General features: G+C 36.8%; 1 protein-coding gene across 2 annotated transcripts in view; it reads right to left on the bottom strand.

Annotated features, from left to right (window-relative positions):
* Positions 1 to 12,500, bottom strand: part of MGAT3 (beta-1,4-mannosyl-glycoprotein 4-beta-N-acetylglucosaminyltransferase) — a 773,371-nt gene that overhangs the window by 625,811 nt on the left and 135,060 nt on the right. For both annotated transcript variants that reach the window (XM_044066932.1, XM_044066924.1), the window contains one exon: positions 2,362 to 2,442. The gene's annotated coding sequence lies outside the window, so the exon portion shown is untranslated. The remainder of the gene's footprint in view (positions 1 to 2,361; positions 2,443 to 12,500) is intronic.

Here is a 12,500-nt window from a genome sequence, read left to right as displayed (position 1 = left end):
TCTGGCAGAACAAACTCTCTAATCTTCTACCTAACACCCTTGGAGTACCACAAGGCTCTATACTAGGGCCCTTGCTGTTCTCCATATTCACTAACAACCTTTATACTGTCATCCCAAAAGTCAGCTGTATCCAATATGCTGATGACTCTACTCGGATTTGCTCGGCCACATCTCCAATAGAGTTATGGTCAGCTACCCAGACCACCTTTAATACAATAGAAAACTGGCTTTCTGAACGTCGTCTGATCCTAAATCCCCAAAAAACTAAAATGCTTATTTTCACCAACACGTAGGTCTACCGCTTTCACCTTTATCATAAATTCAAATGATGGCACAATAATCTCCCGTGACCCCTCTACAAAACTATTAGGTGTCATCGTAGACAATAGTGTAAAATTCGACCTACATGTTAACCAAACTATCAAAACCATCAGTAAAAAACTAGGGTCACTTTACAGAATAAAAGCCTTCCTAACCCCTCCAGCTAAAATTGCCATAGCTCGCTCTCACCTTCTTTCAACCCTTCTGTATGCATCCCCTCTACTCTCAAATTTAAACAAGACTGTCCTTAAACTCTCAATTTGCTACAACCACTTTGCCAGATTTGCCACTGGGCTGCCTTTTAGGACACATCATTGCATCAATCTAAATCAGCTTGGGTGGCTTGAACTACCCAGCCTAATCCAGTATAACCAACTGATTATGGCCTATAAAATCCTCTATAATCTGGACAATACTCCTGCACTTAAAAATATTATCACCCCCTATAACAATCCTAGATCGCTTCGATCCTCTAACTACTAATTCAGACTAGCAAAATTAATAACACAGCCGGTGACTCTCTCTTTGCAAACTCTTTAAGTAGACCCTGGAACTCTCTTCCAGTTGATATTACCTTACTTTCTACCTTAGGTCAATTTAAAACTAGACTCAAACATTTGGCACTTAACTGGCCATGTCAATGTATCAAGCCTGGCTAACTCTCTCTAGAATGTGTAAAAATCTGTTAACCAGCTTACTGTGTAATTTAATTTAATCCTGACTTACGCTCAGGATTAACTATAACTAGTCTGTTTGTAATATGTAATGCTGGTATTATGTAATGCTGTATCTGCTTACCCTTGGAGCTTTTCTCCCCGGGCCTCCGCTGAAAATGGACATGCATTCAGTTGGACTATCCCGGTCAACAAATGTAAAATAAATAAATAATAGAGATAGAGAGTAGAAAGAGACACTCGCGTCAAAAAAAAAGACAGCAAAAAGTTTTTTTTTTTTTTTTTTTGTTGAAAGAGGGAAGAAATGGAAGGAGAAGAGGCTCCAAGTCAAACTCCTCCTCCAACCGAAGAGATGCCTCTAACTTAAATGGCTAACTCCTGGTACAGAAAGGAAATAAGGTAAAGCCCTCTAACTAAAATGGGCTGAAAGGGTAGGACGAATCCCCTAACTTATAACAGATTCGTAAGTTAGAAAGGAAGGAGATGGTAGGCCTAAAAGAAAGGGAAATGATGGCCTCAACAATAAACAGCAACTAAACAGGCAACAGATAGAGGGATAGACACACAACAGATTCTACTAACTGACAGAAAAAACTGTGCTATCAAAAAATAATATTTTACAAGAAAATATTAGAAAAAACAATTTAACTTAGCCTGAGGCCAGTCGTCAGCAATCCCAAAGCTTCAAGTGGCAAACGAGATCTGGATAATTCTCGCCAGGCATGTTGGGATAGGGACTAGCCTCAAACCAGTGGAAGCTCTCGAGCTTTAGAATGCGGCTGAGTCGGAGCCGAGGATGAGCTCCGAACCAACCAACCAGCAAGAAGGAAGGTGAGATATGGACAACATATCATCAGTTAGGAGCAGGTACTTTCATCATAGAGCAAAAAAATTATGGAACTCTCCCTAAATATATAATGGAAGTTGAGAGAGTTGTGCATTTTAAATGGTACAGAAATTTTGTTTATATTCCTAGTCTGCTAGTAAACTCTTAAATGGCTCCTAGAAGCCCTGAATTTGAATTGCTTGTTCTACATTCAAAGTCTGATTGTAGTCGGAGAGTAAATCATTATGATATGCACAATGAATTTCTTGGGGGCTTGGTTTTACTGTAAATATTTTGCCAAGTAACTTATGCAAGAGCTTTGGTGCCAGGGACTCCTTGCAAATCTAGACTACTTTGTGATGCTTTGCAAGTCAAACAGCCAATCTTCCAGAAGTCTTAACAGCCAGTATTAGTAGTTGTGACCTTAACTAAGGCATTAGTACGTGTATGTATTTATGCCTTTGTAAACAGCCCTGTTCACATTAACCAGCATGCAAAAATGCACACTAACTAAAAATAAACATGAAACATTTCACTTACACTCTAATTCCCATCCAAATTTAAGTGCCTTTTGATTTTTGAGGTGTGCGGTCATCTCAAGCTTTGGTCAACTCCTGGAAACTGCCAAGAAAGAGAAAAGAAGATCATTAACAAACATACACATGTAATACCATGAAATGTATACCTAATAATAAGCTGGAGTGAACCAAACCAAAAACATGTTATTAAATGGTCTGTATCAAGGGTTCTAGTCAATATGATTGCAGACAAAGCTACAAGCAGAATTAGCACAGGAATAAAGCTGCAATGATGGTCTTATGATGGTGCTGAACAGCAGAAATAATGCAAATGTTATGCAGTTCATTCAACCACAGTATCTACAATATTGCACACACAAAAAAAATTATGTCAAATGGAGGGACAGTCTCAATGTTAAAAACAACTGCATGACTACCATCCTTTAAGTGTTATTGAAATGGATTAGGCTGCAGTGTTGCAGCGGTTAATGTCGCCTCACAGCAAAAGGTTATCTGGTTCAATTCTCGGCTAGGGTGCCTTCTGCGCAGAGTCTGCATGTCCTCCATGCGGTTATGTGGGTTTCCTCCAGGTGCTCCTGTCTCCTCCCACATTCCGAAGAAATCCAGTAGGTGGACTGAACATTCTAAATTGCCCGTAAGGTGAGTGTGTATATGCGAGTGTGTGGTACAAATGAACTACCGTGACAGGGCTAGCCACCTGGCAGTGTAAACTGTGGTTCGAGATGATTGTCACTGCTGAAGTGACACCCCAACCCCATGTGCAAAATGGGAAAAGGGGATGAGGATGGATGGATTTGTTATCTTCTACAGAATAAGTGCAGTCTCCTACATGTACACGTACATAAACTGGAGTACAAGATCGCACAAAATACTTTTGTGCCAGGTCAGTGACGTCCCCTTCCTCACTTAACCGAGAATCTCTCTCATGAGTAGGTACAGGGCCTTTTACTTCTGTCGGTTCCAGCCCCTAGAACCATTTTACACCAATATTAAAAATAGAAGCAACCTGAAGAATTTCAGACTCAACTTTGAAAGTCACCTAAACCTTAGAGCCAGGTTAACAGTATATGCAATTTAAATGTTTCTGTTATGCTAGCCATTGCCGTTTAATTCCTTTTTAGAGCTAATGTGCTTCTTCTTTTATTACACTTATTGCACTGTATGCATTTTACTAAGATTTCTGTATGGACTGAAATTTTTGGCTCAGGCTGGGACTAAAGACAGCCAGACTTAGACTGCTGGCCCTACCTGACTACCAAATGGTAGAAAGCAACCAACTTAAGACCAGTAAAAGAGAAAAGGCCCATCCATCCATTCACACCTGAAGTGTCTATGGCACAGACCTAACAGCAACTCAGCAAATCTGTTGTTTTCATTGCTGTTCTTCTTCACAGCTTCACAGTCACCTGCAAAAAATATTATAAAATCTAAACTTAACAGATTTTGCAAACAAAGCTACTAATAAGTGGAATACATCCCTATGATGGTCTTACCTCTCTCCCTCCAAAATACTGCAGTACAACCGAATACATACCTTACTCTTCCCCAGCAACAGTCTTCTAGTTCTCTTTCCATCTTCCACTTAAAAGAACTTGGTTTGTCTTTAAGCATTGAATGTTTTAATGCAATCAAGATGTAAATACTTTTTTTTGCACTTTACTGGATTAGTTTACTATAATTATTACAAGTGGATTGTTTTGGAATGCTATTTTTTGCTCATTTATTGTGTACTTCTGTTTTCTCTCACGTTATGCAATTACTTGCTGGCTGCTTAATTGTTTATTTTATGTATTTTCCCCTGAGCTGAGTCTAAAAGAGGTCCTACTGCATTAGTGGTCTACCCTCAGTCAACAAATATAAAGCAATAAAACATAAAAGCATTTCTTAAACAGACTTAATAAATGGATTTTTTCCCCTAGAATAGCTCTGCCAAAGAATAAATGTACAACTTGAAAAGAAACCTGCATCTCGATAAATTCTTACCTAATCAAAGTATTCTCCAAAAGAATCTCCCCAAAAGTTCAGAAGTGGCAACTGTATCTGATATGTTAAGAATTTCTCCATCACTGAACCACAGTTCAGGAATTTGTTAGAAAGAAATAGACTGAACATAGATACATAAATGAATGGTTTCTTAATGTGAACCCTTAATGGCTTCATATGCATAAGGAGTCAAGAGATATTACAGCATATCTCAACTATCCAGATTTTCACAGAATGTCCATATTTTTAGCTTGTTGCTCATAAATTTGTGGTTTTCTGGCAAATCATTTTAAACTTAAGTCACTAAATAATGACATATATTTGATTTTGAAATTTCATATCCTTCAGAAAATGCACACTAATGCAGAATCTCCTATTCTAGACAATGTCCCAAGAGCAACATTTAAAATGTGCCCCAATATTGATTGAGCCTTTGTCCCCCCCCCCAAATATTTTTTTTGCTTTGTCCAGAATTCTTGCACTAAGACACTGAGTGTTAGGATGCCAACTGTCACCTCTTAATGCAGTTTAAAGTTGCATCTACACCTCTGACTCAGCAAAAAACCTTTACATATACTGACTAATGCCTGTCAGTATCCAACAGATTGCTACAAACTAATATCAGAAAATATTAGATTTTCCACCACAATAATGCAGACAGCCTTAAGTGTTTCTTTCACAACACAGGCAGGTCAGTCAAACAAGTCCTTTGTTTGGCCTAATACTTTAACAAACTAGATGAGGTAGTTGCTAATTTTTTGATATTACAATTTTTTTCTTGCCAACTCAAAACCTTTAAAACCCAGATCTTGCTCACAAGCTTCACTGAATGAGATGTTATCCTGCTCACAAATTATTTAAAACCGGAATGAAGTTTCATTATCTGCACAAGACTTAAAGCTGTAGAAAAAAAAATAAAAAGCTCCTGAAATTAACTCTTACAGCTAAAGTCAATATATTATCTGGGTCCTGGAGCACTGGGGCTGCCTTTTTAATCATGCTGCTAAGATTACAAAGCTTTGGCCAAGCTTTTATTAAATATATACCTTCAAGATGAAATGACAAATTAAAACTGTGTCTTGGCTTTCAGGGATCTTTCACTTTCTTTATTAAATAAAAATTAAACCTAAAAGAACCCAGTAAATCAAACTTCTATTTCCACTTAAGATTTGCACATATTATATATATGCCTTGGCAACATGGACTAGGTTTCAGATTTGTATTTTCAGTAACATTAGAAGTTAAAGTCAATAATAACATGCTTACTTTTAACACAGTTTCTGATGCATAACTTGAACTAAAGATCAACCTTTATGCAGATGAGTTATTAAACACTGCATTTTGTGGATTAAAAAGTTATGCATTCACCATAACATTCCATTTATGTTGTCCATTCTTACTCTTCCTCAGTTGATGGGTTTCTGATCAGACTCAGCTGCTTCTACCAGATCTTCAGATCCAAAACTCTCGAGCTCCTCCCTCTATCCATAACACCCCACCAACCTAAAATACCTCAAGTCGAGTTTGCCGCCTTCAGGAATAAAAAGACAATACCTTCAAGAAAATGGAAAGGATAGAGTAAGAAAGTAGATGGAACTCAAACAAGAAACAGCAGTTCCCAAAGAAAAAACTCTTAGTTCTTTCCAGTAGCAAAAGAAGGGGGCAGATAGGCAGGAAGTTGAGAAAGAATGAAACTGGACAAGAAAGACGGAACTTTATTAAATACATAACATTTTAATCTGGTGATGCCATTTTAAATACATAACGTTTTAATCTGGTGATGCCATTTTAAATACAAAACATTTTAATCTGGTGATGCCATTTTAAATACATAACGTTTTAATCTGGTGATGCCATTTTAAATACATAACGTTTTAATCTGGTGATGCCATTTTCATTCATTCCTCAACTGATGGGACAGAGTCCGCAGCTAGCTGTATCTTTGGTGCCCCTTGTAAAAAGGCAGCACTGTTCCTAGAAACCAAACCTAATTTGTAATAAGCAATAAAAGTATGAGTAGTCCAATTCACAGCTGCACAAGTCAATCTATGGAAGATCTTGACCAAAGAGTTGCGGAGACTGCCACAGACCTTGTGGAATGAACTCTAGGGGGCTTAGACAGGAATAATCCTCTTAGTATAGACAAATGCGATATTAAAGTTATGTACTCAACATAAGTATGCATCTGTCTTGTCTATTTTCATTCTTCCTCAAAGTATGGGTAACAGGCCTCACCAATTTATCCGAGTCAATCACTTAGCTCAGACTTACGGATCTGACTCTCGAGTTCCTCCCTCTACCCATAATGCCCCAGAGCTAGCCTACAATACCTCAGATCGAGTTTGCTGCCTTATACATAAATAAGACAGACAAGGAAGAAAGAAAAACGGTAAGTCAGAGCTCAAACCTGGAACTAAAAAGGTTCCATCAAGTCCAACAGATCACTCCAGAAGGTAACATGAAGGGGGAAGGAGGGTGGGAAGCTGAGGAAGAATGAAAATGGACAACACAGATGCATAGTTATGTAGAGTACATAACTTTAATATCCGATGTCGTCCTTTTCACTCTTCCTCAACGTATGGGACAGAGTCCCCAACTATATCAAACTTCGGTGACCATCATGAAAGGATATTCTGGAGAATTCCTGAACCAAAAAAGTACAGTTGTGTACACTTAACATAAATGTAGATGTTCGAGTGTATTCACTGTTGCAGTCATTACATTTGGGTTATCTGCCTGCAGGTAGTCTTCAGTTGGCCTGAATATCACAGTCTTGGATCCCTGCGTTGGATGCTGTCCCTTCTTCCATGACGTCAGGTCGTCAGGGGTATAAAACATGCAGCCAACGCCATTACATCAGTTTTTATTACCCCAGATGTCACGTGCCCCCCATAACGGGAAGCAATTATATGTTAGGTTACACCTCCAAAAAAGCATATACACCAGAAAGCATAAATTTACTAAAGAAGAAGAAAGGTATAGCCAAGAGAAGTCAGGGGGCTGGAGGGAGGGTAACCAGGACTGCAACAGTGAATACGATCGAACATCTACATTTATGGTAAGTGTACACAACTGTACTATGCTCTTCGTGTTTCACTGTTGCAGTCATTACATTTGAGTTGATTCCTAAAGCTAAGGAAGGGAGGAGGAAGTTAGAGAGCATAAGGATCAGCTATTAAGCCCTGCAAGACAGCAGTGGCAAACAGGCTCTGGATTTAGAAAAAACAGGCATGTGGTAATGCTTGGTGAAGGTATGTACAGAGCTCCAGGTAGCAGCTTCTAGGATGTCCCTGGTAGGGACACCTCTGAGAAAGGTTGTAGAGGTAGATGCAACCCTGGTGTAATGTGATCTTACCCCCTATGGGGTAGGTTTTCCATGGTCCTTATAGCAGAAATTAATGCAATCGGCTATCCACTTAGAAATGGTTTGCTTTGAAATGGCCTTCCCCTCTGCCCCTGCAGCAAAACCAACAAGCAGCTGTTCAGATTTTCTGAGAGGCTTAGACCTGTCCAAATAAAATCTAAGTTGCCTGTGCACGTCCAAAGAGTGCAGTATTAGTTCTCCTTTGTATATATATATATATATATATATATATATATATATATATATATATATATATATATATATATACGTATATATATACATATATATATATACACATACGTATATATATATATATATATATATATATATATATATATATATGTATATATATATATATATATATATATATACATATACATATATATATATATATATATATATATATATATATATATATATATATATATATATATATATATATATATATATATATATATATATATATATATATATATATATATATATATATATATATATATATATATGTATATATATATATATATATATATATATATATATATATATATATATATATATATATATATATATATATATATATATATATATATATATATATATATGTATATATATATATATATATGTATATATATATATATATATATATATATATATATATATATATATATATATACGCATATATATATATATATATATATGTATATATATATATATATATGTATATATATACGCATATATATATATATATATATATATATATATATATATATATATATATATATATATATATATATATATATATACGTATATATATATATATATATATATATATATATATGTATATATATATATATACGTATATATATATATATACATATATATTGAAGTGATTTTGTCCACTTTGTACAGTTTGGAGAGCCGGCTCTGACGTGGTTTGGAGGGTTCTTCCTAAAAAAGATGAGTGAAGCTCTGGAGGATCAGAGGATGAAACTGCTAAAAAAGAAGTAGTAGAAGGAACATCCTGAAAGGAGGCTGACCCCGCTTGAAAAGAAGAGGATCTGGATGGGAAAGACGAGGAAGAAGGAGGTAAACCTTGAAAAGAACATGAAGGGATGGGGGAAGTTGTTGAAAAAGTAGTGTTAGTAGAGGCAGAAACTAAAGAAGAGATAGGAGAGGACATGCTTGACTCCGACCGACTGGGAAGGAAAAGAGAAGACAAAGAAGAGACCGGACGATTGGGGAGAGGAGGAAAATCACGGTCGGATAGTGCAAATCTATTTCCATTGAAGTCCGGAAGGTGAGTAGATGGCGAGACTACACAAGAACTGGAAGGGACTGGAATTCTATTAGATGAAGACAAAGAACTGGCAGAGAAAAGAGGAGTACCCGAGAACGAAGAAGAGCCAGTTGCACTGGAAGAGACTCTAGGATTGAAACGGACCTGAGGCCTAAAAGAGAACTGGAACTTGTGAGATCTGGGGAGTCTCTTGATTTCTTCAAATGAAAGGTTCTCGGGAACACCTGAACTGGAATTCCTGGGGTCATTTCTGTGAAAATAGTTGAATCTATTAAGAACTGGGAACCTTCGGAAGTTGAAAGATTCCTGGGTTTCCTTTCTAGAGAGGTTTGGTTGATTGTCATAATAACCTATACGGTTACCATGTTGCCCAGTGACACGATTTGAAATGCCCCTTTTGTATGTTCCTGGTCGAGGAGGAAAAATAACTGATTGATTTGAATACCCTGGGGACTCCTTAATGGGATAAGCCGAATTTGACTTATATTGAAAAATGTCCCTGTCTAATTTCTGTTTCTTCTTGGCTATAATAGTGGCCACATGTCTGGAGAGTTTAGCAGAAATTGAATCATATAATGGTTTCACAAACATAAACTGGGAGTGTTGGAGAATGGAAGAATTAAGAGACTCAATCTTTGACCTAAGATCTATGAGTTTATTGGAGTTGTCTTGAAAAATGATTTTAAGAGAGGACAATCCCGTATCATTATATAGTTTAGAAAGGTCTTGATGTAAAGGGGAATTCGCCGTAGTTCTATTAGGGAACCTACCAATTCGTAATCCTTTGGGCACAATGTGTAGAGATAAACAAGCATTTAGATATAAATTGTCCAGTTCAATGCTTTTGAAAACCATTAGTAATCTCTCAAGTTTAAAAATCAATGGTTTGCATTCCGATGATTCATTGGACTCTCTGTTATTGTGTGAAAATGCAACATGATGTACTGTGCAAGGAGAAACCCCTGTGGAAAGAAAAGGATTAAATGACTCATGTTCTTGAAGAAAGAACAAAATCTCATTGTCAGGAGATGTGTTGTTTGTGTTGTTGGGTATGGAAGCATGGTTGCAAGAATTTGGAAATTGTTGTAAGGGTCTTTGGAAAGGGTTGTAGGGTATGTCAGGAGATGTGTTGTTGGGTATGGAAGCATGGTTACAAGAACTTGGAAATTGTTGTAAGGGTCCTTGGAAAGGGAAGTCCCCGTTATGTGAATGTCTAGAGGATGCTCCCTGTTCAACTGGAAATAGTTGAGAGGGTCTTTGGAAAGTGTTATTCTCATTATGTGAATGTTTAGAGGATGCTCCCTGTTCAACTAAAAAAGAGTCCGTATAGGGAGGTATGATATTGCATGATATGGGCATAGTGGAACTAGACCTTAGGAAAACATCCTGGCCGCTGCTCTTAGGTGTAGACATTGTATCAAGGCGAACAGACTCCACTGCCTTGACTGTATTAGAATCTCGTGAACTGGAAAGTAACTCATCACTATAACATGAAGAATGGACAACTTTAGCTGAAGATCCGGAAGAAACTGCAGTGGTGTAGACTGCGGAAGAGCTTCCTGGAAAAATAATGTTTGACCTTGATGTAGAAAAACAGGTATTTAAACCTGTCTTGGAAGCCCTAAATGTAATATTGTCCCGTGTATCATTGAAATCATGAGAGGCTGCAATGTTATCAAGAGAGGCTGTAATGGGAGAGAGATTCCCTTCCGGATTCTCCTTGTGTGTGCAACATGAACTCTGTTCTGTTGTCTCACATACTACACATTTGGCACTATTGGACTTCAAGATGGAAGAATGTGTCGTGTATCTGCAACCATTAGACATATCATTCATTAAAACTCCACCCTTGTTGGAAATCGGGTGCATGGTTTCACTGATCTTTGTTACACAAACTCCTGACACTTCATTTAGGTTGGGACGTGAATCAGAATCAACATTCAAATTACTGAATAAACCCCCCGAACTCCTATTGGAAGGTGACTTGTCTTGTCCATCAACTTCGAACGTTAGAACTTTCCCCTTTATATGATCCACATCATTATCAAGAGTCAAAACAACAACTTCTTCCTCATTAATCATAACTTCCCCCTCATTAATGACAACTTCTTCCTCATTAATGAATTTAGGTGATTCTCTGTTACACTCTCTGGTTCTCGTTTTTGGTGTATGCACTGAACCACAATCTGTTTCAGAATCATGGCTAATGGACGCCGATGCATCCGTTAAATCATAGTCAACCAACATCTTCTTATCTTTTTGATCATTCACATTAGTTGTAGAATTTATAAAACCAAAATGTGTAGCATTAGTCATCATATTAAAATTGTCATCAGTTACCTTTGCACCCACTGTAGTGTTTTCATCTATTATGGCCTTATTATTATCACTGGCACATACAGTATCCACTACTAGGATGTCTGGATTAACATTTCCTTGCTGTTTGGCTCCTTTAGTTATGGTAAGATTAATCAAATTATTATTAGACAAATGTTTGAAAATGCTAGGCCAAACTTTAGAAATGTCATCCCCTGGAAAAGCCTCTTGAACAATAAAACAATCATCTGGATTGTCTATGTCTCGTGTAAGATTAATGTCATTTTTATCACAAACCAATAACAAATTATTATCATCCTGTTCGTTATTAACAATAATCTCATTATTACTACATTTGTGAAAAGAAATGTGGTTAAAGGTCAGTTTGTAAGGTTATCTCGATTGATTAGCAACGACTCAGTTTTTGAACATGAATGTGATTTTTTAACATCTCTGTTTATTCAGAAACAGTACCCATTACATCTAATAAATAACATTAGAAAAGAAGTTGTGATGCATAGATACATTAGGTTTAAACCTATTTTGTTACATGGATTTCAGTCTAATAAATCTTCCTCTACAGAAGAGGATGAAAATTGGAGCAATAGTTTTGCCCTTCCCATCAGCAGAGATATGTATCATATAAGAGATATTATAAATAATAATTGGAGAATCCTAAGTAGTGATAACTCCATTCGAAGTTTAATGGGACAAACCCCTCAATTTTCGTTCAAAAAAACCAGAACGTTCAAGACTTTGTTTGAAGGAAAAGACAAACCATTCTTGTTGTCACAACATCTTCCCATTAACAACAGGAAGGGGATGTTTGCATGTGGCAAATGTGTGACGTGTCCATGTATTTTCTTAGGAGACAAATTTTGTTTCAACCATGTTAAAGTACAAGTTAATTTCAAAAAAGCTTTTAATTGCAATAGTTCAATGGTAGTATATGCAGCCATCTGTTCGTCTTGTTCATGTTTTTACATTGGTAAAACCTCTAGGAAGTTGAGTGACAGAGTTAAAGAACATAATGCTGCAATTCGAGCTAAAGATTCCTCTAATGCCTTGGGGCGACATAGCATTTCTTGTGCCAATTTTTCCATCTTCAAATTCCTGGTTTTGGAGCAAGTGGACAATTTCTTTGGGGACGCAGATGGCTTATTGCAGGTTCTGGAATTAA

Source organism: Protopterus annectens, chromosome 1.part0 (genome assembly GCF_019279795.1).
Source record: "Protopterus annectens isolate FY-2018-M chromosome 1.part0, PAN1.0, whole genome shotgun sequence".
Classification (NCBI taxonomy): Eukaryota; Metazoa; Chordata; order Ceratodontiformes; family Protopteridae; genus Protopterus; species Protopterus annectens.
Note: the sequence above shows the minus strand (reverse complement) of the source record. Positions and strands in the feature narration are given on the sequence as shown.